Source organism: Leopardus geoffroyi, chromosome X, assembly GCF_018350155.1.
Source record: "Leopardus geoffroyi isolate Oge1 chromosome X, O.geoffroyi_Oge1_pat1.0, whole genome shotgun sequence".
Classification (NCBI taxonomy): Eukaryota; Metazoa; Chordata; class Mammalia; order Carnivora; family Felidae; genus Leopardus; species Leopardus geoffroyi.
In genome coordinates this window covers 16,481,340-16,507,461 of record NC_059343.1, presented here as the reverse complement: position 1 = coordinate 16,507,461, position 26,122 = coordinate 16,481,340, and the positions used below count along the sequence as shown (strand labels likewise).

Genomic DNA, 26,122 nt, shown 5'->3' with positions numbered 1-26,122 from the left:
TCCTGGAAAAAGGGACATTAGGGGAAAACTAAAGAAATCTTAAGAAAATATGGGCTTTAGTTAATAATAATGTATCAATTTTGGTTCATGAATCATAACAAATGTATCTTGCTAAGGTGAGATGTTAATAAGAGGGGAAATTATGCAAGGTAGTGGAGGAGGTGAGGTATGTGGGAACTATCTGTGTATCTGTACTATCTGATCACTTTTTCTGCAATATAAAAGTGTCTTAAAAAATAAAGTCTATTAAAAAGAAAGAGAGAACAGGAAAGAAGGAATGGAGGGTGGGAGAGAGAGAGGGAATGGAAAGGAAAGAGAGGATACAGGGTTTAACTCGGTATTACCGTAGTACTGTAGGCCACTGCATGCCTGCTGAAGAAACCCTGGAAGTAACCATTGATGAAAAGTTCCTAGGGCTTACAGTGCAGGCATGCATAGGAGGCAGTTGCTCCTGTGGTGGTCCAGCCAGAATTTCAGGGACCAATCCTAGGCTTTGTCTTGAGTGAGGGGGGTGTTGAGTACCAGACTGCTACCTTATATGGCTGTACAAGTTTCTGGATGCTTCCATGGCTGAAGTTTAAACGGCAATGGGCTTACAACTCTGGGCTCTTCTGACCTAAGGGCCATCTCACTGTTTTCAGGCTGCCAAGCTCACTAAGAAAAGCAAAACAAGTGACAGGGAGCTCCATCTACATCCCTGCACTATTATGTCATATATATCATCTGCTTGGCTTATTAGCTGCTTTGCGGAAAAAAAAAAAAAAAAAAAAAAAAAAAACAGTTAAAGCAACCTTGCCGTGAGCTCAGGTTATCGGTCTTGCCCATCCCTGCCACCCACACCAGAATATGGCCCGGGTCCTCTGTAATCATGGGCTAATTTGGACCGGGGCCTGCCTCACCCAGTAAATACTGCTGTCTTCTGTGCTGAATATCTGGCCTGTCCAGCGAACTCATCCATCAAGAACCCTCTGGGCACTGGCATGCTTTACGTGTTGTTGGAGTAATGCCTCTGCTTGTGTAGCGGGGTTATCCATCCTGCCTGGAGACGAGAATTGAAAGTTCTGGGAGGAGTTGTGATCACATGGTTAAGGGCAGAGTTCATCTTTCCACTTCCTCACTGGGGGCACAGCAGAGTAGACAAGTACTGATCACAAGAGACCTCAAGCCCTTGTTGGTCTCACAAATGCTCCAATCTACAGTTCTACTCCTTTCTGCCCCACAACACCAGGTAAATCCCAGGTCTGTAAAATAGCCTTACACAGTGATTAGCTTAACTATGGACAAGAGTCAGAGACTCTCAGTTTTAGTGCAGTTTTGCCACTGGCTAGTTGGAACATTCCTCAGCGTTGATACTGACAGACACTCCGCGGTGGTAACACCACAGAAAATGCTGACAAATTGGTCATGTCTCTGTTTCATTCATTTTGATAATAACCAAACTTTTTTAAAAATTTTATTTTTGAGAGAGAGAGAGAGACAGAGAGAGAGAGAGAGCAGGGCGGGGCAGAGAGAGAGAGAGGGACAGAGAGGATCCGAAGTGGGCTCGGCGCTGACAGCAGCAAGCCTGATGCAGGGCTCGAACTCACGAACCGTGAGATCATGACCTGAGCCGAAGTCAGACGCCTAACCAACTGAGCTACCCAGGTGCCCCAATAATAGCTAACATTTATATTGAAGTGTTCACACAAACCTAATCTCACTTAATTTTCATAAGAACTCTCTGAGATAACTGTGGCAAGAAAGGCAGTACGGGTGAGGGGAACTTACCAAATGGCTCCTCCTGATGCCTGTAGGAAGCAGCGTAATAGTGTTTCCCAGGGTGTCCTTCCTGCTCCGCCTATAAGTTTCATAGATTGGATTTTTTTATATCAAACTCTCATATGTCTACAAATTGAAGCCATTCTTAAAAATGAAGAAACAGGTTCAAAGTTACTTGCCCACTATCATATAGCTAAGAGGATCTCAGCAGATAAAGAATGTACACCTACTGAGACAACAGAACTCCTATTCTTCCCCATCAATCATGGTCTTTCCCTAAAGTTACTGTCTCCCTGGGTGACATCCTTAACACCTCTAACATGTTAACCATCAAATCTGCCTCCAGCTCAGACTTTTCCTGAGCTTCATATCCATGTACATATCCAGCATATCCTAAACAAATCTCATTGTACATCTCCAAACCTGCTCCTCCTTAGGGACTTCCAACTGCACTTAGCGCCACAGTTCAGTCCATTGCCCAGATCAGAAACCCCAGAGTCCTGTGACAGCCTTCTCTCTCCCTTGGCCCCGCATTCAGCTGGTGAACTTCCTCAATCTTTCTAAGCATGCCTCCAACCACTGTGCTGCTTTGTGTCCCCTGAATCTCTGAGTCCTTTATCTTTTATCTTCTGCAATAGATTCCCCAATGATCTGGCGTTGAGTCTCACCCCACCCCTCAAACTCCTCTCTGCCTGACAAAGTGGCCTTCTGAAATCGGGCCCTGTATTGCCCCCACTCCAACTTCACTACCCTCACTTTACCTTGGGCACATTGTGTTCCAGCAAATTCAAAGGATATCCAGTCAACAGCCATGCACCTTCTGCCTCTAATGCCTTGTCCCCACTATCAAGTCTCTGTTCAACAACCACTGGCACCTCTTTGGTGAAACTTTCCTCTCCCCAGGGAAATTTGCTTACTCTGTCCTTTGTAACACACTTCTACCTTGAACTTGCCCCTGTCATGGCCCTTCTCACAATTCTTTGCTTACACTTCTTCCCTTTAGCACTACCACCATGCTTGAGAACAAAGACAAGGCCCTATTCATCCTAGCCAATGCCCTACATGTAGTAGACACGCCATAGATGTGTAGTAAAGTATGCTGGAACTCCTCATCATGGAATGTTAGAGGCATGGAAGGAAACTTAGAACCAGTCTACTCCACTCCAAACCCTCATTTGATAATGATATCAAAGCTCAGAGAGGATGTGACTTGCTGAGCTACATAACTACTTGGCAGCAATGGTAATAAATAGATTCATATCTCCTGAACAGATTCATCCTTTATCAACTCTTTCCATGATTCCTCACCGCCTCTCAGACTCAAAGTAGAAAAGCCATTGCGCCTGTCAGTGTCTCTCTTTCCACTCAGAGACAACGGAAATTACTAATGCCTTCCCTTTCTATGGCATAGGGATTTTATTTAGCTATGGTTGAATGTTGTCTGTAAAAATGCTTTGACTTCAGAGATGAGATACACCACAGGCAAGACTCAGCAGCCCACCGCTTTGATTTCAACTTCTCAGTTTACTCTCTCACTTCCTCTATTGACTTTTCCTCCCCTGCAGCCTTCAGGCCAGCAGAAGCTGGAGGAGAGATTTGCGATTTCCTCTTCCACTCCAACTCCTCTTAAGCAAGGAGAAAGACACTGTAAATAAAATAAGTCAAAGGTTCCTGTATAGAAGCGTAAAAAATATTGCCATTGATTATAATTTCAAAATGAGAAGGCTCAAGTGTGCAGTCTTGCTGGGAGTGATTCTGGCACTTCTCAGAACGCCCACACCCATCCATGTGCGCACATATAGTACAGCCAGCCAAACCTAGAAGATGTTTTCAAATTCTGACATTCTTTAGAAAGGCGGAGAAGGGTTAACTTGAAAAGTAACTTTGTCCTAAAAGACAAAGAAAGGCTACAAAAATGTTCTCCAGATTAAAGGAGTCTAGGGTGACATGACAACTAAATGCAATATGTAACCCTATATTGGATCCTGTATTGGAGGGGAAAGATGCCATAAAGGACATTATTGGCTCAACTGACAAAATTGGAATTAGAACAAATTATTGACACAAATGTGTTGTATCAGTATTAAGTTGGCAGAAGTTGATCACTTCTCTGTAATTAGGTAACAGACTATTTCTATTCTTAGGAAAGGCACACTGAAGTATTTAAGGGTAAATGCTCATGATGTATGTAAGTAAACTTCAAAGGGCTCAGAAAATCATAATGAGTGAGTGTGTGTGTGTGTGTGTGTGTGTGTATGGAGAAAGAGAAAATAATAGATGATAGAGAAGGAAATATAAAGGAAATGAGGTAAATTATAATAGGTAAACAAGTAAATCTAGGCAAAGCATTTACAGATGTGATTTATACTATTTTTATTCCTGCAACTTTTCTGCAAGTTCAAAATTATTTCTGAATACGTTTTTGGGTTTTTTTTAAGATTTTATTTTTAAGTAATCTGTACACCCAATGTGGGGTTTGAACTTACAACCCCAAGATCAAGAGTTTCATGCTCTACTGACTGAGCCAGCCAGGCACTCCTGAATAAGTTTTTAAAAATTATATGTGAACAAGACTTTGCATTTCTGATATTTACGAAGTTCAATTTGCTGTCTATCTGTCTGTTTTTAGTAATCATGTCCCCGGAACTATGTTAAAAGCTATAGAGATTAAAAAGAGAAATAGGCATAATTTTTCCTTTAAATAGTTCATTTGTAGTTCAGAAGAGATTACATAAACACATGAAAAGAGGGGCGCCTGGGTGGCGCAGTCGGTTAAGCGTCCGACTTCAGCCAGGTCACGATCTCGCGGTCCGTGAGTTCGAGCCCCGCGCCAGGCTCTGGGCTGATGGCTCAGAGCCTGGAGCCTGTTTCCGATTCTGTGTCTCCCTCTCTCTCTGCCCCTCCCCCGTTCATGCTCTGTCTCTCTCTGTCCCAAAAATAAATAAACGTTGAAAAAAAAAACACATGAAAAGATAAAAATAGTAATAAGAGCAAATGCTGAAGACCAAATGAATAGTGGCAAGGGAAGTCAAAATGGGATTTCAGGGCTTTAAAGAGGAGACAAAATTTGAGTCAGGCCCGTGAGTGGGGGTTGGGTCTGGTAAGGAGCAGAGGAGAGGAAAGGATGCTCCAAGTTGAGGGTACAGTGGAGCCAAGGTGTGGAGGTGGGAAAGCATAACCTGTCATGAGTAGTACGATTTGAGAGGTCTCATGGGAAGGAGGGCAAAGATCAGAGTAGGAATGTAGGTTGGGGCCACCTGGGACACTGGAAAATATCAGGCTAACAAGTTTGGACTTTATCCCTGGATCTAGAGGTCAGCAATACCTTAGAAGTGGCTGACCCCTCTTTTTTCTATACAACACAGGTAGGGTTGGAAGTGGGCTGGGCCAATCATTATGCAAAGACCCCAAGAAGCATATGTAGGAAAATTTCCCTCATAGACCTTACCAAGCAGGAATCCATTTGAAAACAGAACTATCTTTCAGTAGCTAATTTGGTTCTTAGTGTTCATAATTGAGTGTACTTTAATCAGATAATTGTATGCCTTGACTTTAACACATGGCTGTTTTCAGCTGTGTTGTCAGCCACACGAAGCAATGGAAATTTTTGAAGGAGGATGGAGGACAGTCATTTTGGGGAATTGAATGAGGGAAGACTGAGAGGGCAGGTACATGATTCAGGGTCGTTAATGCAAGCTGCCATAACAAAAAAAAAAATCTCAATGACTTAACATAATAAATTTCTTTGTCTCATTCAATCATGCCACAGTCTTATATAAGTGAGACAGCTCTCGCTAGTAGATTCCTTCCAAATGATGACTTAGGAATCCACGTCAATTCTAGTTTGTGATGCTGCCATCTTAAACACATGGCCTCTGAAGTCACCATGAAAGGAAAGACTGAGAGGGATGATCAGACCAGGAGTTTTGTGGCTAGGCCTGGAGGTGATGTATACCACTTCTGCCCATGTGTCAGAGCCTAGTCACATGGGCTCAACCAGACTGGAAGGGCCCCTGGAATATGTGGTTGTTATGTGTGCCCACGAAGAGGAAATGAGATGGTGAGTTTGGGGGTTCCCCAGGAGACAAAGAAATGGGTACTAATAGTTTAGGTGAAAGGTGATCTGGGACCAATAGAAAAGTAGGGAAGTGAGACAGAGGGAAGGAAGTCAATGCAGGGTATGTTAATGAGCATGTTCTAGACACCTCAGACTCGATCCTACAGGGGACTAGTGAGAGACTGCATAAAACAAGCCCCCAGTTGTTCCCCCTGAGCGGAGAGGAAGCTGAAATATTTATCGACCAACTTCTCTCCTTCATTGGTTGAGGGCTGCTCCCTGAAAAATTAACTTTTTGGCATTTCTGGAAAGCAGGCAAGCATGCTCCAGTGGCCAAAGAAAGTCCTCAGGCAGAGAGTCACATGTGCTTGTGTATGACACCAACAGTGTGTATTGAGTGGTGAGGGCTAATTCATGTGAAAGGAACATCAATAGCATCTGCCACAGTGAGCAACTGCCCGTAGCTTCTAGCCTCTCTCTGCTATACAGATAACCCCGATAGAAGTGCTCCCGGGAGGCCAGAGTACAGCCGGAGTCATGGCTCTCTAGAAATGCATTTTCAACAAGCTCCCCAGAGGGGTCCAAGGCAGGCCATTTATAGACAGGCATTTGGAAATGCCTCCCGTTCTGTACTCAAACCTCCTTCATCTTACTTCTCTTGCAAACCACTAGTGAAAGCAATCTCTGTAAAGTCACCATTGGCCACCCACTCAAATCTCACTGCCTCCTCAAGTTCTCAACTTACTCTATCGTTTGACCAATGTTTTTACTTCCTTTCCTTTCTGAAACACTATTCTTCTTCCTGGGACTGCACCACCGCCACTCCCCTACTATTTCTCCTGCCTGTTTGGGTACTCTCTCTGCACCTTATAATCAGAGCAACTCACTCTTCCCTGGAGGCCCACAATTGTTCCTGGTCACCACACCTAGACTTTGAGAAGAAACCAGGAATGGTAAGGGGATTTATTGGTAATGGCTGCCAGAAACCATGAGTTAAGAAGAATTCTGAGTCTGTATGTTCAGTTAGCTACGTCTGCCATGGGTGTTGGCATAGGGAGTAGCTGACTAAGTTCAGAAATTAGTCAGCTCTGGTGCAGAACTTTCTCAAGTTTCCATCTTACACGATCTCCCTTGACAATCTCATTTACTCCCAAAGCATTAACAATCATTTCTATATAGATGCCGCTTAAATCTACATTTCTATCCATGACCTCTCTCAGGAGTTCCAAACCCATATTTCTAACTCTTTTTTTTTACTGTTTATCTATTTATTTTGAGAGAGCACAAACAAGGGAAGGACAGAGAAGGAGGGAGAGAGAGAGAGAGAGAGAGAGAGAGAGAGAGAGAGAGAGAGATACCAAGCAGGCTCCATACTCAGCACAGAACCTGACAAATTGCAAGATTATGACCTGAGCTGAAACCAAGAGTGAGACGCTTAACCAACTGAGCCACCCAGTTGCCCCATATTTCTAACTCTTTAAAGGACATGACCTTGACATTTATTTTCTACCTGCAGACTCTTTCATCTCCATTCTCCATGTCACATGATGACTTTACCATCTTTCAAAACACCTCAGCTTCAAATCTTGGTGGTATCTTCACTCCCTTAATATTTCCTCATCACTTTTCCTTATCATTTACCATGGTGTGCAACAAATTGTATTCGAATTAATTGTTGACTCCCCGTCTGACCCAAAACGCTGTTGATTCACTAAGCAGAAGAACCAGATCTACTTCACCTTGAACCTCTCTCTTCTAGAACTGTTTTTGGTACAAAGTAGACACAAGTAGACACTGAGTAAGTGCCTGAGGATGGATTATGTATTTACATACATGTAAGTAATATATGTGTATGTATATATAAACCTAATGTGTAAATTATATATATATATATATATATATATTTATTTATATATGTTTGTTTTGCTCCTTCTCTTTAACTCTCCCACCCTTCCCACACCACACATCCAAGTGATCACTAAGTTCTGTCCACTCAGTTACTCCACAAAGACTTCGACACACATGAGCTCCATTTCCATCCTCACTGTTTGCCACTATTTGCCACTATTCTAAGACAGAGATATAAGTGCAGGATGTTTGTTAGGGACAATGCCTGTGGAGAATTGAAGCAAGCAGGTTTGGGCAGAGGGAAGAAATGGGCTGCAATACAGTCACAATAAAAGCTTCAGCTTTTAGGGAGCTCTGGAGCTGGGATGGCCCTTCAGAGATTTTTCAAGTTGGGGAAGGTGTCTAGCCGTGTATTACCCCCACCCCAGCATCGACCAATCTTTGGATGTAAGCTTCCCTAGAGAAAGAGTGTGATCTTGGGCTAGCAAGCTCTCTTTATGTGAAGGCAAGGCCCAGAAGGAGACTCAGCTGAGGTCCATTGGCCACCAGCATTTCCTCTAGCTGGGCTAATGAGTGGGGATCCTGGGAGCACATGCCAGTCCTGAAGTGTGGATCTTGGTAGCACACCCCAGCATCAACTAGATTGCTGGCATCCTGCTTCTTGCCTGTGGACTTCTTGCTCCTCTGTACTGTAGGCATTGCTAAATGGTCTCAGTGCCCCCCGACCTTTTTTCCCTATCCATCCTTACCCTGCCACCCAGAATTTTTTACAAACTAATCTGATATGTTCAAGAGTAAGAGTCAAGATGTATGTTCAAGAGCCTTACTTTACAGTATGTACAAACTCATTTGTGTGAATGGGGGGAGAAGCAAATTTGTCCATGTACACATAGAAGAATACCTCTGCGGGGCACCTGGGTGGCTCAGTCGGTTAAGTGTCAGACTTCGGCTCAGGTCATGATCTCATGGTTTGTGAGTTTGAACCCCCTGTCAGGCTCTGTGCTGACAGCTCAGAGTAAACACTATAAAAAGAAAAATACCTCTGGGAAAATCTACAGAGACAGAAAGTAGATTAGTGGTTGCCAGGGTTGGGGAAAGGGGGAAATAGCATGAGTACAACGAGTTTGGGAGTTTCTTTTCAGGGTGATGAAAATGTTCTGGAATTAGTGGTGATAGTTACACAAGCTTGTGAACATACTAAAAACCCACTGAACTGTATACTTCAAAATAGTAAACCTTATGGTATGTGAATTCCATGTCACTTGGTTTAGGTGTCCCAGAGTCGGTATGCGAGAGTGAAAGCAGTGATTCTATCAGTGTGTCCTTTGCATTGAACTGGCTTTTCAGATTCTTCTGTAAGTGAACATATTTTTTAATATTAATTTAGGAAGGATAACAAGTCTCCCTTCAAAATCACTCTTTTGATTTAGAACCTTTGAAACTTTATCCCTATGAATGTATGGAGGCCAAACTCCTTGCGAAGTAGTCCAGGCCCTTTGTGAGCGGGCCCCAAGCTGCTTTGACAGATGTTCATTTTTCCCTCCCCCATGACTCCCCAGCCCTGACTGCAGCCACCTCAGGTTTCAACATTTCCCTGGGCTTCCTGTCTCTGAGTCTTTGTTCCCTGCCATTCACACCCACCCCCTTCTTTGTTTCCTCTCCCACTCAGCCCTACCTGCCCAAATATTTCCAGGGCCAGATCAAATCTTGTTTACCCAAAGCTGCAATTGAAATGCTTCTCTCTTTCTAGCACTGCTAACGCTTTGTTTGGCATCTGTTTCTATAGCATTTATGATATGCTGCCATTTTATACAATCAGTTGTATATTTCTCGTTTGGCTGACTCATCTTTGATGCCCCTACTATATACAGCGTGTGGAATAGATATTCAGTAAGAGCTTACTTAATTTTTGGTTTAAAGTTTTTTAAAAAAATGCAAATCCACATTTATTCATTTGCTCAGTCCAGAAGTACTTATTGATGGCACACTGTGTCAGGCAGTAGTGTGTAAGTCAAAAAAATGTCCTTGCTCTCATGGAAACTACTTTTTTATTTTTCACTTTATTCATGGATGACATATATAGAATGTATACACATCTTAAGTATGTACCTCACTGGCCTTTCACGTATGTATGTATCCATGTAGCTATCACCTACATCAAGATATAGAATATTTCCAGCACCCTGGACTCCCTCCCAGTCAATATCCTCCCACCCAGAGATAACCACTATTCCAGCTCCTACCACCACAGATTACTTTTCCTTGTTCATGAATGTCATAGAAATGGAATCAAATAATATGTTCTCTTTTGTTCACTGTAAATTTCTATGAAATTCATCTGTGAGGCATGCATAGCAGCACCTCATTCTTCTTATTGCTATGTAGTGTTCCACTGCAGAATATTCCATTGACTATTCCACAATTAATGTATCCATTCTCCTATTGAGGGATATTCGGTTTGGTTTCAGTCTGGGGCTATCATGAATAAAGCTGTGATAAACATCCTTGCGTACGGCTTTTGTTGGACATAAGCATGCATTCTCCTGAGATGTATGTCTATGAATGGAACTGCTGAGTCATAGGTGGCTTTAGTACACACTGCTGAATGACCTTCCTAAAAGGCCTTTGCCCGCTTATACCCTTGCCAAAAACATATGAAAACAAAGAAAGAAATAAGAAAAACATCCGATAGAAGAAGTGACATTGAGAATCAACATCAGATGATGAAGCTCAATTGGGTCTGATGGCCAGGCAAGTCTTCCTTAACAAGGTGAGATTTAGCCTGAGGCCTGCACAACAAGAAGAAATCAGTTGCAAACATGTCAGGAGAGGAGAAATTCAGGCAGGGAATGCAGCGGCTGCAAGGGCTTTGGGACGGGAAGAGGAGCAGGAGGGAGGCTAGTGGCCTTGGAGTGAGTGGGGGAAGTGAGATAGGGAAGGGATGGGAAAGCAGCAAATAAAGGGCATATTGTTAAGCCAGCTGCCACAATAAGTGACTGGAGCTTAGTTCTGTGGGCAAATCATTTAAAAAGCATAAAATACATGCTTCAAAACTATCCCACAAGCCAAGAGAGCCAAGAGCGCTGGGGTATTTATGTATTGACCCCCATGGTCATTGGCTGAGGATTGCTGACATATTGGGGAAGGGGGAGCATAGATGTTAGTTTCCCAATACATCTTGCCTTTAAATTGACCTTCCACAACTCTGGAAAAAGCCTTCAGGTACAGGAAAGTAGATAGTGGCAGCTGGAAATTGTCTAGAGCCCATTAAACTGGATAGTTGCAGGGCAGGGGTATACTGATGGCATTGCTATGCTTTCTTGTGTTAATTTGACCTATTTTCTATTTAAATACTCAATCACACATAGACACCTCTAATATAGGTATTTCCTTCATAACACATTCAATACCTTCCTCTTGATCTTAGCTTTTAACTTCATCCTACTGTCAATGTTTTTCTCTTTGACTCTTGGCCCCACAGCCAACTCCTTGAATTCACCCTTTTCTACCACCCTAAATATCATCAGCCATTTGATTGACTTCATTCCCGTGGCCAGCTTCTCTGGATCATGTTAATTATTTTCTTTTGCTTCTCTTAGGCTCCCATTCACTGGGCATTCCAATTAGCATAGGACCTCACCAATAATAGACCCAGTATATGTGTAGAGAATAACTATTGAGGGATAATCCATAACCATGCTGATTTGGAAAGACTTCAGATTTGTGTTATATCTCAGTTTGATTCTTGTGTTTTCCTGACAACTAAAGTCTCACTTTCTGTGTCAGCTCTCAGTTGCCAGATAATGCTGTGTAACAAAACACCCCAAGACTCAATGTCCTTAAACAATAAGCATTTATTTAGTTCATAAAACTGTGGGTTGGCAGTTTAGACTCAATAGTGTTTCTAATCTCCCTTGGACTCACTAACTGGTCTTTCAGTCAGCTGCAGCTCAGATAGGTAAGTCAGCAGCAATGACTGGGGAAATTCAGCTCTGTTCCTCATGTCACATTTTCCAGCAGGATAACCACGGCATGTTCTCATGGCAAACACAGAAGAAGAGCAAGAAAATGAAAACACACAAGGTTCCTTGAAGCCTAGACTTGGAACTGACCCACCATCACTTCCACCACATTCTGCTGGCTGAAAGTTACAAGGCCAACTCAAATTCAAGGGAGGGAAAATAAACTCTGCCTCTTTAGTGAACGAAATCCCAAGGTCATGTGGTAAAAGATGTGGCCAAAGGAAGAGGTAGAGAATCAAGGTCATTAAGTTATTCCACCATATTTTACTACTTGTTGTCTGACTTAGAAGGTTGAGCGTATGTTTCTTTCCCTTTTCAGCTCAAAGCTTCTATGGCTTAAAACATCCAAATAAATACAAGCAGCAGTGCTTTACTGATTTGAATTATTAGATATTGCCTCAGTTCTCTATTTCTATATATGTAACCATCAAAGAAAGAACTATGGAAGTGTGATTTCAGTCATAAAATATCCCTACAGATTTTGAAAACAGGATTGTCAGTCCCCAACTAAAGATCAATCTGGAGCCAAAGTTAGATCAAATCACCCACAATCTTAGAGTTTCTCTATTTTGTATTGGAGACAGGGATGTTCCTCTGCTGTCTGCCATCTTCATCGGAAGACAGGCAGTACAAGAAGGTGTTTAAAGTGTGTGTAATTTATGAGAAGGAACAAAGAAACCGCCACTATTACCACCATTACCATGGACATATTGTATTAAATCAGGATAGAAGAGGTTAATGAATTGGCTTTTCAAACAGGGTGTCTCCCCAGAGACATCTCTGCCAGTGACATCAGCAGGAACATGAAGTACACAGTGTTCACTGGAGAGAACATACAAAATATTCAAGACGCTGATGATCCTGTGAATCAAATGGCCCTGCTGTGCCCTGCTCAACACTATTTCTGTTCCGTGTGAGGTGTGTGTTCTGAATTTGATTTACTATCTTTAATGCCATTCACTCACAAGGCAGTGGGTAGATGCCATGAAGGGCTCCAATTAGGGCCTGAAAATCCAGTACAGTGCAATTGAAGCATAACAATTTGAAACAGATATATAGCTGTGGAGAGGGAAAGGATATGAGGGCAACGTGTTCCTAATTTCCTGCTTAGGGAGAAGAGACAGCGCAGAATGGTGGTTAAGAAGCCAGGTTTCTGAGACAGTCTCAGGTTTGAGTCCAGACTCTGCAATTGCTCGCTGTATGACTTAAGGCGTGTCTCTTATCCTTTCAGCCTCAGTTTCTTAATCTGCAAAATGAGTCCACTGTTGAAACAACCTTGAAGATTTAATGGAGGGGAAAATCCATATGTAAAGCACACCTGGAGGTAACTACGAAAAGATAAGTGCTCAATGAACGTGGACTATACATTTTTAAGCTGGAATGTACTTAGGATGTCATTCAATCCAGGCCCCTCTTTCAGAATTTGAAAACAGAGCCACAGAGAAGCTGAAGGAGTCCCCCTTGGTTACACAGCTAGTGGCACAATCAGGGCCGAAAACCCAGGGTGTCCGGATTCCCTTGCCTCTGTATTGTCCCTTCACTACCACACCCTGCTGTGACGTGCAACCCTGCCTATCCTCTTCCACAAAGTGGAGCTTCACTAAAGAGCCGAGGGAGGGGGGGGGTTCCCCTTCCCCTGGATAGTCACATGTCAGGCACAGGAAACTGAATGGTGCGGAATTTTCTAATGTGGCACTCACCGCCTGCTCACTTTCATCTGCTGCAAGTGTCTCTGGGAAATAAAATATTGGCAGGTTTGTCCAACAGCTGCTCAGCCTAGAGACCACAGCTTATTTTGGTCCATTTATGTTAACTCATCTGTCTTAAGCTCTTTGTTAGTGACTCACCGCATACTGCTACCAAAAATATACACCAAAATCCAAGAATCATTCATATGAAGGGCAAACCTCTTCCTTAAAATACCACATTTTTGTCTTGTGTTTATGAAATGTTTCCTTCCTCCTGCCTCCACATCACATTTTCTTCTTTCTTCCTTCATCTTTGATCACCTTCAATGGCATGGAAACTACATGGTGTGGTCAAGAGAATTCTAGAATGGATTTCAGAAAACCTGGTTTTGGTACTGATCTGACATTCTTTAGCTGTGAAAACCTACGAAGTCACAACTGGTGTGCAACTCACTTTCCTTATCTGTAAGATGGGAGGGTCGTGCTAGCTCTACAGTTCGCACCAGTGTAACTGCCAGGAACTTCATTACTGTTCCCTCCAAGGATTCCTTTTCTTCCTTCCTTTACTCTTTATAATTGGCCACAGAAGAGAAATTTTATATCTCCTCCATCATCACAGCACAAAATCCTGAGGCTATAGGGAATAGTCTCCTTGTTCTTCTGTAAACGTGACAAGCCGAGGTACCATCCTTAGGTGCTGGCAAAAGAGACCACTGCCATGGGCCCCCTGATTTCCAGGGTCTTGCTCTGACCTTCCCCCAGACACACCCTTCCCCGCAGAGCACAGCCAGTGATGTCAAAACGTTGTGCCCATCCAGAGCCCCTGCCCCATCTAGTCCACGTTCTGGGTACACAACCCCAGAATACACTGCCCAAAGGGCCAAGAGCTGGTTTCCAGGGCCAGCATGGGCCCCTTCCCTGGTTCATCTTCCCAAGAGCTGACTGTATCAAAAGTGTGCGCATCCTTAATTCACAGAGCCATCAGAGGGTAGCTGTTTGGGGGCAGTGTGTACAGAACTCAGACATGCAGGCAGGGGTGACCACTCGCATTGTGCAAGATCCCTCATGGTAATGGGAAGATCATGGCGTGGGAAGAGAAAGAGGGATTGACCTCTGGCTGGAACCAGAAGCCAGAAGCTGGCTTACCCTGTACCACCAAGTTCGGCTGCAAAACCCTGAGAAATCCAAAAGTACTAAATCTAAACCTGACCTGTGAGGCCAATACTCAAGTTTGAATGGCAGAGTAGGTTTTACAATTTTTAACATTTAAACATAAAGTCCAGAGCCCCTAGGTGGCTCATTTGGTTGAGGGTCTGACTCTTGATTTCATCTCAGGTCACAATCCCAGGGTCGTGGGATCAAGCCCCACATTGGGCTCCACACTGAGCATAGAGCCTGCTTAAGATTCTCTCTCTCTCCCTCTGTCCCTCTCCCCTACTTGCATGCTCACTCTCTCTAAAATAAAGTGATTAAAAACTAAAAATAATAAATAAATAAATAAATAAATAAATAAATAAATAAACAAACATAAAGTTCATGAACCCCATTCATATTTTTCCCTGGGCTTCACAAATGTTAGGAACAGGCCTACCTTCACACTTGCTGTTTCCCCTCCCATCTCCCCTCTTCACTTCTCTGACTATCGTGTTTAAACTAGCTCCCCACCCCTCATGCCTCTATGCCCTTGCTATCATTTATATCTTACAATTAGATATTTTATTTATTTGTCTGACTCCTCCATTAGAGTCGAAACTCCAAACCATCAGAAATGTTTCTGCCTCATTCACTACTGTATTCCCAGCCCCTCAGATAGTGCCTGACACATAGGAGGGGCTTAGCAAGGTATTTGTCGAATTAATGTGTGAATCCGATAATGAATGGATTTCAATTCCCATGCATTGTTCTCTATTCTGGGCTTAATGTTTTACAACATAAAAACCAAACCAAAACAAAAAAGAGCTTTTTAAATAGGCCAACTCACTTGCATTTCAAATTTTATTTCAGTTTTATTTTAGTTTTAATAAACCTGCTGAACACAACCCTCCGTTCTTCCAGCTCTCTTGCTCTATTTTTACCATTATGTCTGTTCTTATTACAGAGATCTCCAGCCCCTTCAGCTCTCCATATCTTCATCTGTCTCCTTGCCTCTTCTGTCTAGAATTCATGGCACATCATTTTCAACTGTTCTTTTGCCTATTCCCTCAAGGACCTTGCCCTTTAACCCAACAAAACCCTAATTCTGGATCAAATGAAGGAACTTTTCCATTTCTACACTTCAGCTACTTTAAAGGATAATAAATTTACAGAGGTAGCAAAATGATCTAAAAATATAGTCATTTCTTTCCCGGCCAAAACTCTTGCCTACCAACTATTGCACATTCTTTACATGACTAAAATTAAATACGCAAAGTCTTCCATGGCATTTAATTAGCAATCTGGCAGAAAGCAAATGCTGCTCTACTTTCATTCACAAATTTTAGTTTGATTACATTCCATACCCTTTTCCAACCCAAGATGGTTGGGTTCAAATCTCTGGTTAAGAAAATCTAAGGTAAATGTTACACCACTTTTAAAAAGCTTGAAACTCATACAATCAGCACGTTCCCCTCTTCTTTTTTTTTTTTTCAGCTAGAGTGACATAGCTTCTTTAGTCCTGTTTTGCAATCTCCTCATAAAATTCCAGATTTCTCTTCAAAAGAGAATTGACGATAAAAAAGCAGAATACAATATCGTGCATGTATATGACTGCTACTATGTTTAAAAATATAAATGTGTATGGGCAAAGAATAGAAGGCAACAAATAAAAATGGCAGTTGTACCAGGAATTTTGTTTCTTTTCTCTTCATACTCTTAGATGTCATAATATTGTTTTTACAATCAAAAGTGAGGACGGGGGCGCCTGGGTGGCTCAGTCGGTTGGGCGGCCCACTACGGCTCAGGTCATGATCTCGTGGTTTGTGAGTTCAAGCCCCGCTTTGGGCTCTGTGCTGACAGCTCAGAGCCTGGAGTCTGCTTCCGATTCTGTGCCTCCCTCTCTCTCTGCCCCTTTCCTGCTTGGTCTCTCTCTCTCTCTCTCTCAAAAGTAATAAACATTAAAAAAATTTTTTTTAAGTGAGTACAGGATAGGGAGGAAGGAGAGAAAGGCAATTTAACTGTAGAAAGGATAGCATATCATTGCAATAATCAAATTTCTTTTAAATTTCAAATCATCATTGGTTCCGTTGACACCTAAAAGTGGCCATCTCTGTGACCATTAATAAATGTTCTAAAAAAATCAAAGTGGTCATAGTAGGACACTTATAATCTTGTAGTTTTAATGTCACATGCATCCTACTTACTACAAATGTCTTACCAGCCACTTTTGTAATCCCAAAATACAGAGAATTTGAGATATTTTGCATGATCCCAGAGCCTGGATCAAGTTGCAAGAGAAAATCACTATAAACCCTCATGAAAAGACAACAATATTTTAAAGATTATAAATAATAAATGTATTACAAAAATTACTTTATAATGTATACATATTGCTTTTTCAATGACAAAAATGGAAGCCCAGGCCCAAGAGACTCAATTCTTGCAGGAAAATAAAATATCTGTAAAACTGGAATAAGCCTCTTAACTTGGAGGAAAATGAAGAGAGGGCCCTACCGTTCCCCTTCAGGTCCAGATCCACAAAAAACTCAGTGTTTCAGTAAACAAAGTGAGGTGAATAATCCATTTATAATAGCATAAATTTCATGAGGTTATCTTCTAATCAGGACAAAAGTAAACCGTAGACATAAACGTGTCTTGCTAGTGCCTTCTCCATAAATAACATTGTAATTCAATAATTGTGTTCATTTCCTTAGAAATACCTTAATTATTATTCCACACTCTTGCATATAAATGTGAGTGAAAACAAACAAACTTAAATAGAGAACATTCCAGCATCCCAATAGATTCACTTTGAAATTCAATCTTTCTTAGCAATTCTGTTCCTGTTATTTAAAAACTTTTTTCAGACATACCTGCTTGTTTATCTCAAGGAATCCTTCAAGGGGCAAGAAGACTAAATTGGTACAGTTTAAAAACCCCTGTGCTTTTTAATAAAGAATGATGGTAAACTATAAACATTTTAGTTAAATTATCAATGATAACATGCCTTTAGTAGCATTCAATTTACCCCAAGAGCAAGTTGTCTTATTGTTTCATTTATTTATTGTATTCCTTTATTGGCTACCAAAATTTGTTTACAAAAATAATGAAAAAAGATTGAAATAAAAATTAAGTGCATAGATCATGAAGCAATATTTGTAGAAGCAGCAGCAACTGATTGTACCACCTCTTTAGCATGATGCTGTAATCATTTCTTAGGCGGCCTGCTGACACTCCATGCAAAGCAGCATTATTAAGTAATAAAGCATGAGCAGGGTGAAGGCTGATGGAATAATTCACACTTACCGCTCTGTGTTGTTTGAGCTCAAGTCAAGGGACATCGCTGCTATTAAACACGTTTTATTAAGCAAAATAAAGAGTCCTGGGAGATTCTCTTGTAATTCTCATTTTTAAATAAGAGCCAAAGAAAAAGACTTATTTCTAACAATAGAGAAATCCACTAGCACTTTTCAAGTATACGTACCTTTTGAATAAAAGGTAAATCGAACTCGAGGGAAGGAAGCTAGTTCTGGGGAAATCATGGTTATTCCTCCACACTCTATGGTGCTACTTTTTAGTTTTCTGTATTTGGAGGGTCATAAAGTGCTTTTGTCAGAGTTTTCCTGAATCATTGAAGATAATAGGTGGTACCTCACAGATAAGTGAGGGGACGACTAAAGGTTGAGGGCTACTGGTTTAACGGTTCCAAATGAAAGATGATTAAGTCACTTAAACCAGTGTTTCTTAATTTACCTGCAAAGCTACTTTAAAGGCAGAGGGATATAAACTCTTGAAGTTCCACCATCTTCCCACCTACCCTAGAGTCTGGTCTGAGGGCTTGGTTCAAACCAGATTCAGTGGCTTGGGCAAGTTGCCCCCAAAAGCAGACCTGGAGACTGGAATGTGAGTGGTTTATTTGGGAGGCAATCCCAAGAAGCACCGATGGGAGAGTTAGGAAGTGAGCCAAAAAGGTAAGGAAGTAAATACACGGTGCTTTAATGAACAGGTTATCTCTGTGGCCATGGGGCTCAATCCCACTGGGGGCTTTTGGGAAACAGTACAGAGGTAAGTCAAAGCTTCCTCCCCACTCCCCCACCCCTACCCAAGGTCAAGAAAGCTGGAGTATTTAAATCCCAGCTCCCATTCATCATTGACTAAGGACAGACCCCTGGATGATGAACTGTCTACTAAGACCAATAGAAAGGGCTCAAGCAGATAGCTGCACGTGGTTGCAGTTAAGACATCAATTGGCTTATACATGAATGATGAGTGTCAAGGGGACATGGGTGGGTCCCAAATAGTCGGCTGCACTCTACAAGCTTGAGAGTGCAAGCTTGACTTCTCTCAAGTCTCTGTTTACCATAAAATTCACAAACTTTGCATCTATTTTCATTATAATCTCCATATGATGAAAGTGCTGCTCTAGGAATATGGACTATATTGATCTGGTTGCTTTAAGTACCTGTCTCTCACATGCCTTTAAGAATCTAGGGTTGTCACACTCCCGTTTTGAGGGAATCGGGAGCAAAGATAATCAGTTTCTGGCTATACCCGTTTGGGCAGGGATCGGGAGCAGGCAATCCTGGCAAAACTTCTCTATGCAGGCTTCACTCAGGAGTATACCAATTCAATGCCTCCCACTTCAATTTTCCATTTCCTGTGGAATTTTCCAATGCGTCATGAAGTCCCATGGAGTCTCTGTCTTTGCTGGCCTCCGTCTCCCAGAAGTTGAGACCTCCTCTTGACTGTGCACACAGGCTTAGACCGCTAATTCTAGCCCATCTTTCAATAGTTCTTGTAACTCAATTCAGATACCTGGGCATCCATAAGCCTTGGCTCCAGACTCCAGTTCTGGCAATTGTCTCATTTCCAAGGCTTTCCCCACCATATACCCCAGCTTGAATAGTCCAGTTCTTTCTTGGTCCCTGTGTCTAAATTCCTGTCTTGGTAATGGGTCTTATCCTCCAATCTCCTCTAGTGCTAGGGCTTCATCTTGTGGTCATCAATCCTTGTCATGGGTTGAATTGTGTACTCCCTACCCCCTAAAAAATTTTTGTGTTAAAGTCCCTCAGTACCTCAGAATGTGCCTTTATTTGGGACATAGGTCTTTACAGATAACCAAGATTAATAAGGTCATTAGAGTGGGCCCTGATCCAATCTGACTGGTGGTGTCCTTATGAAAAGGGGGAATTTGGACCCAGAGACATCCATAAAGGGAAGATTATATGAAGACACAGGGAGATGACAAGCATTTACAAGCCTCAGAGAAGCCCGGAACAAAACTTTCCCTCACAGCCCTCAGAATGAACCCTGCCGACACCTTGATCTTAGACTTCTAGCCTCCAGAATCATGAATCAAGAAGTCTTTGCTGTTTAAGCCACCCAGTTTATGGTGCTTTGTTACCGCGGCTTCTAAACTCCATCAGGCTGGCGTGCTACCTGCTTTCCCTGCGAATCTACCTGGATTCATCCATTTCTCTCTCCCCCAGTTCCTTCTAAATGCATTTGACCTGCTCATTAGAACTCCCGGAACCTCTTCGGTTCCTAGCGCGAGTTGTTTGCCTGAAATTACAACAGCTTTTTACCACGCCCTGTGGATGCTGTACTTCATCTGCTAAAGTCAATCCCTCTTTTCCCAATACCCACTACCCTGACCCTGGCAGATGGGCCAAATCCCAGGCCTTAACCTTTCTTGATCTTTCCCCACTTGACATTGACTATCAAGTTATGCCATATTCTATCATAGAACATCTTCCTCTATTCAACATTGACTAATTATCATAGAACATTGCCTTTCTAGTCTTCTAGATATTATTACCTACTACCAGGGCTTTATATCTCTAAAAATAAAATTTTTCATACTAAGCTATTGACAAATTATAAGTTGTCACCTTATAGAAGAAGTTTCACCTCTTCCCTGGTTGAGGGACCCTCTCCTTTTTTATTGTTGGATATGAGTTAATCAAGTAGACCTAAACCAATGTTGCTCTAAAATTAGGAGAGACTCTGGGGGCCCCTGGGTGGCTTAGTTCGTTGAGCGCATGACTTTGGCTCAGGTCATGATCTCACAGTTCATGGGTTTGAGCCCCACATCAGGCTCTGTGCTGAAGGCTCAGAGCCTGGAGCCTGCTTCAGATTCTGTGTCTCCCTCTCTCTCTGCTTCTCTCCTGCTCTCTCTCTCTCTCTCTCTCTCGAAAATAAAATAAACATTAAAAAAATTTTAATAAAAGAAAAGAAAATGAAATTAAGAGAGACTCTGGTAACAAGTACCATCATCAAAAAAATCATTATTGATATCGGTGCTTTGGTCCTCCAGTCATGGCAGTGAGAGAGAATCAATTTATAAAAATGCTCCAAGGACATTTGATACATATGAAAATAAGGAGTAAAGAAAGAAAAAAAGAGTCAAACAGCAACTTTCATTGCCACTTTCTTGGCATATCACAGCAATGTTAGTTTTACCACAGCAATGTTTTCATACCCATTCATATAATTCAGGGGTAGCCTAGAGATAGGTACTCCCTTTGCTAAATAGAAAGGGGTACAATAGGCCATAGGGTACCATGGTTCCATCTTTGTATTTTTCCATTCCTTTTACATTCTTACCAGTGTTGTTCTTCTGAGATTTCTGAGATTTTCTACAAGGAGAAGGATGTAGATTATTCAGTGGTTTTCAGCTATAATACAATCCACTGAAACCAGATTATCTCCTGCTTTTTACTGCCTCTTCCTAAAGTACTCTATTGTCATTACCCAATGATAGTGTTCCCTATGGATATAATGATTTGAACTTGGTGTCCATAAAACAGAGAGGTTTATTGTCTCTTAGTGGCCTGCTGAATTCTATGGTGAGGTATCCTAAGGGGAAAATTAGAAGTTGCTTGAAATCATAATTTTAATTACACTCTTGTTCTAAATGCTCTGAACTATTTTTCTAACTCAACTTTAAGCTTTTAGTCAAGTTATTTTTAAGATTTCTCTTTGAGGGGCGTCTGGCTAGCTCAGTTGGTGGAGTGTTCGACTCTTAATCTCGGGGTTGTGAGCTCGAGCCCCACATTGGATGTAGGGATTGCTTAAAAATAAAACCTTTTTAAAAGTTTCTTTTTGGGTGAAATAGTAGCATCATACAGTGTAGAACTGAATGAAAGCTTAGATCTTTAGTCCTACGCTCTTCTTATGTGGAGAACAAAACAAACTCAGAGAGGAGAAATGACTTACCCAAAGAGGAGAAATGACTTACCCAAAGTGACAGAGCTAAGTAGTAGCACGGATCCAAACCCAGATATTGTAACTCATGAACAAATGATCTTTGGTCTACATGTAGAGTATGTACATCTGAACATAACCAACTTTAGATAAAAGTGTTACATTAGTGAAATTTATTTTCTGAACCTCATCCCCTGTGTCCTGAGACTTTTCCTTCCTCCTTGAGAAAACTTAAATTTTTTATTCTCTATTCTCCTTCCCAACTCCTATCAGAGTTTACTTGTTATGGGTCTTAAACCCAGGAGCTTCTCTTCTGTGTTTTGGGTGGCATCTAACTACTTTAATTAGGTCACATGATAACTAGTGCCATATGGCTTCATGCTAAGCTTTTCAAATATGGATTCCCGTTAGTATAAACCCTCTGCCCAGTTCTGTGCTCCTGGAGGCTGACCTATTTGGACTGCATCAGGGCTCCCTTGTCTTCTGGCTTCCAGTTGAGTTTGAAGAATGGGGAGCATCAGTAGGTCAGACCGTGGGGAGAAGAGCAGGTTGGGGTATTATTCCCTCAGATCTGTTTCCACAGGATCTATAAGCTGGCTGCATCCCTCTGTTGAAGGCCATGACTACTGTCAGCTCGCTCAACACAACTGGGTCTCAGTAGCCACTCGTTCCCCTTGCTTCTCCAGGCTCAGAGATGCAAGTGCTTTTGTAAACAGTCCCTCTATTAAACCCTCTTCAGTTACCCAATTTAAATGTGCCCTCTGTTCCCAGGAAAGACCATACCTGATAGCCAAACAAGATGTTAAATACTTTGACTAAGGTATTTAAATCTTTTTATATAGCACAAGCATGGATATATTAAAGAGAAAATGCAAAATATAAATTTACTGTTTTCTACTAAAGGGGATCTCTGTGGGAAATTTGTGGCACAGTAGCGAATGTAATTCTCTTTCCTTAGGGAAAATTTATGGTAACCAGAACTCGATTAGAACTTTGACATTACCACTTTTTTCTGGTCTTTGGCTCATAGTGAAAAAGAAAAAGGAAAGGAGAAAAATGAAAAGAATTTCATGGCAAGACTTCACCTTACAAAAAGGTTTTCAAATTATGCCCTAAGCTCAGAGCACTTACTTTTCTTACAAAAAAAAAAAAAATCTGGTATTCACATTCAAAATTTTTTCCTTTTTATATTTCTACTAAGTATAATTTAACAAAAATGCATAAATGTGATAATATCATACATATTTGGATTTTTGGTGCAGTCTTTTTTAATTCTTTTCCTGTTCAGTTTGGCTTCCCTCTCCTCCTCTCTTTCCTCCCTCTCTGGCATCTATCCCCCTTCCAAACAATCCATGACATCAATTTCGTATCTATTCATACATGTTTTCTCCAAGCCCATATTTTGTACACACACACACACACACACACACACATATATATACCTCTGCACATATACATTTAAGGTATCATTTTGGTCATTGTTTTAGAAAGATAAGATTATACTATACATGCTTTTTTCCACCTTGCTTTTCTCAATAAAAAATAGCATTTAGAAATTTCCAGGTAAACTGGTATACCTCTCCATCACTTTTTTTAGCTGATTGCACAATATCCCAATCGGTGGATATACTATAATCTAATTAACTATTCCTTGTTGATGGGCATTTACTTTGATAATCATCTTCTGCCACTACAAGCAGTGTGTATATGTGTGTGTGTGTGTTCATTCATAATTGTTGTTCATTTATTTTCCTTTATATTTTTTAAAAAATGGTTATTTATTTTGAGAGAGAGAGAGACAGAGAGACAGAGTGCAAACAGGGAAAGGGCAGAGAGAGAGGGAGACACAGAATCTGAAGCAGGGTCCAGGCTCCAGGCTGTTAGCACAGAACCCAAAGTGGGGCTCGAACCCATGAACCTTGAGATCAAGACCTGAGCCGCGGACGCCTAACCAGCTGAGCCACCCAGGTGCCCCTGTTGGTCCTCATTTCTAAGACTTGGATACCCTGAAAAGGGATGACTAGTTCAAATGGCCTGGAGATTTTTAGTTTTAATAGATGCTGCCAGACTGTCTTGCAAAAAACTGTAGTAGGTCAGATATGTCCAGCAATGAATGAGAGTACCCTTTGCCCTGAATCCAACCAGTAATAAGTTACAGATCCTTTTAAATTTTGTACCTGTTTCTTAGGCAATGTCTTATGGTTACCTTAATTTGCATTTCCCTTTGCTAAGAGCATCTTTTCATGTGTTGTTGACCATCTGGATTTGCATTTTGGCCTGTTTTTTTTCTTCTATTGGCAGAGAAATTAGATGTATAAAATAGAAATGTAGAAAGCTTAGGAGATATAACTACAATTTTTTTGGATACTTATCTTCAAATTGTCTATCTCACAGAGAACATTGTTGAAACATTTAAATTGTAAACTGATAGGGGCGCCTGGGTGGTTCAATCAGTTAAGCGACCGACTTCGGCTCAGGTCGTGATCTCACATTGTGTGAGTTCAAACCCTGCATCAGGCTCTGTGCTGACAGATTGGAGTCTGGAGCCTGCCTTGGATTCTGTGTCTCCCTCTCCCTCTGCCCCTTGCCCACTCACACTCTGTCTCTCTGTGTCTCTCAAAAATAAATAAACATTAAAAATTTAAAAAAGAAATTATATCACTACTATTTTTTAAAATAATAAAATAAATAAATAAATAAATGTAAACTGATCTATATTTTTAAATGTTTTCAATCATTCAATAAAATGTGTTCTCATTCAACAACGTAGGTTAATAAATATTTTCAAGAGTGAGTTTTTAAATAATTACCTTTTTAAATCTTTTGCCCATTTTTACATTGAATTAAAAAGTTCTTTTTTATAGGGGCACCTGGGTGGCTCAGTCAGTTGAGCGTCTGGCTTCGGCTCAAGTCATGATCTCACGGTCTGTGAGTTCGAGCCCCACGTCGGGCTCTGTGCTGACAACTCGGAGCCTGGCGCCTGCTTCAGATTCTGTGTCTCCCTCTCTCTCTGCCCCTCCCCCATCATGCTCTGTCTCTCTCTGTCTCAGAAATAAACATTTAAAAAAAAGTTCGTTTTTATTAAATATATCATTATGTCTGCCTACTGTTGCTAAAGTTTTTCTAAATATATTGTTTGTCCATTAAAGTTATGAATATTTTCATAATTTTCTAAAATCATATATACCTGGGCTCAGTGTTGGTTAAGTCTAACCTATCCCTCCTGCTACATGTAGTTTCCTAGATTTTTCTAACAGGATACTTATTATTTTCTTTTTAACATTTAAGTGTTTAATCCATCTCAAATTTATCTGTATGTGTAAGGTCCAATTTTGTTTTCTTCCAGATGCACAGGTCAGTTATGCCTGCCCTATGTATTAAAAAGTCCATCTTTATTCCATACTTTTCCCTTCTCTTACAATTCTCCCTTCTCTCCCACATTTCCCTGTCTCTCCCAAAATTCTCTGGTTGCTACCACAATTCTCTGGTTTCTCTCACAATTCCTATTCTCTCCCACAATTATCTGGTTTCTCCCAAAATTTTCCATTTTCTCCCACAATCCCTGTCCCTTCCACAGTTCCTTCTGTTTCCCACAATTCTCTCTACAGAGTTCTCCCACAATTCCTATTTCTCCATAATTTTCCCATAGTTCATTATATTTCCCACAACTCTTTGTCTCTCACACAATTCTTTATCTTGCCATTAGTTCCCAATTCTCTCCCAGATATCTCAGTTTTCTTCATGAATTTCTGATTTCTCCCACAGTTCTTTGTTGCTCCGATTCCTTAGGTCTCCCAAAATTCTTTGTCTCTCCCACAATTCCCTATTCTTTCTGACAATTCCCTGTCTCTCCCACAATTCTCCATTTTCTCACATGAATCTCTGGTCTCTCCCACAATTCTTTGTCTCTCGCACAACTCCATGTGGCCCACAATTATTCTTCTCTCCACAATTCTCTCACAATTCCTTATTTCTCCCACAGTTCTCCATTCTCTCCCACAATTCCCCCTTCTCTCACACAGTTCCCTGTTGCTCCCACATTTCTCCATTTTCCCCCACAATTCTGTCTCTCCCAAAATTATTCCACACTTCCCTATTTATTCCTACAATGCCCCATTCTCTCTTACAATTCTCCATTCACTCCCCCAAATCCCTATCTCTCCCACATTTCTCCATTTGCTCTCATGATTCTCTAGTTTCTCCCACAATTCTTTGTCTCTTCCAAAATTCCATCTCCCAGTTTTTTGTTGCATTCACAATTCTCCCACAATTCCTTGTCTCTCCTACAATTCTATGTCCTCTCCCACAAATCCCTGTCTCTTGCATGATTCCCTGTCCTAAAAATTCTTTCTCATATAATTTTTGTTTCTCTTGCGTTTCTCAGCTCTCTCACACAATTCTCCACTCTA

The 26,122-nt window shown here is 41.3% G+C and overlaps 1 long non-coding RNA gene across 1 annotated transcript in view; it reads left to right on the top strand.

Annotated features, from left to right (window-relative positions):
* The window catches only part of LOC123594217, a 583,276-nt gene extending 570,024 nt beyond the window's left edge, over positions 1-13,252 (top strand). Inside the window, exon 5 of the long non-coding RNA XR_006710712.1 lies at positions 12,917-13,252. This is a non-coding gene — a long non-coding RNA (uncharacterized LOC123594217). The remainder of the gene's footprint in view (positions 1-12,916) is intronic.
* Positions 13,253-26,122: the final 12,870 nt, after the last annotated feature.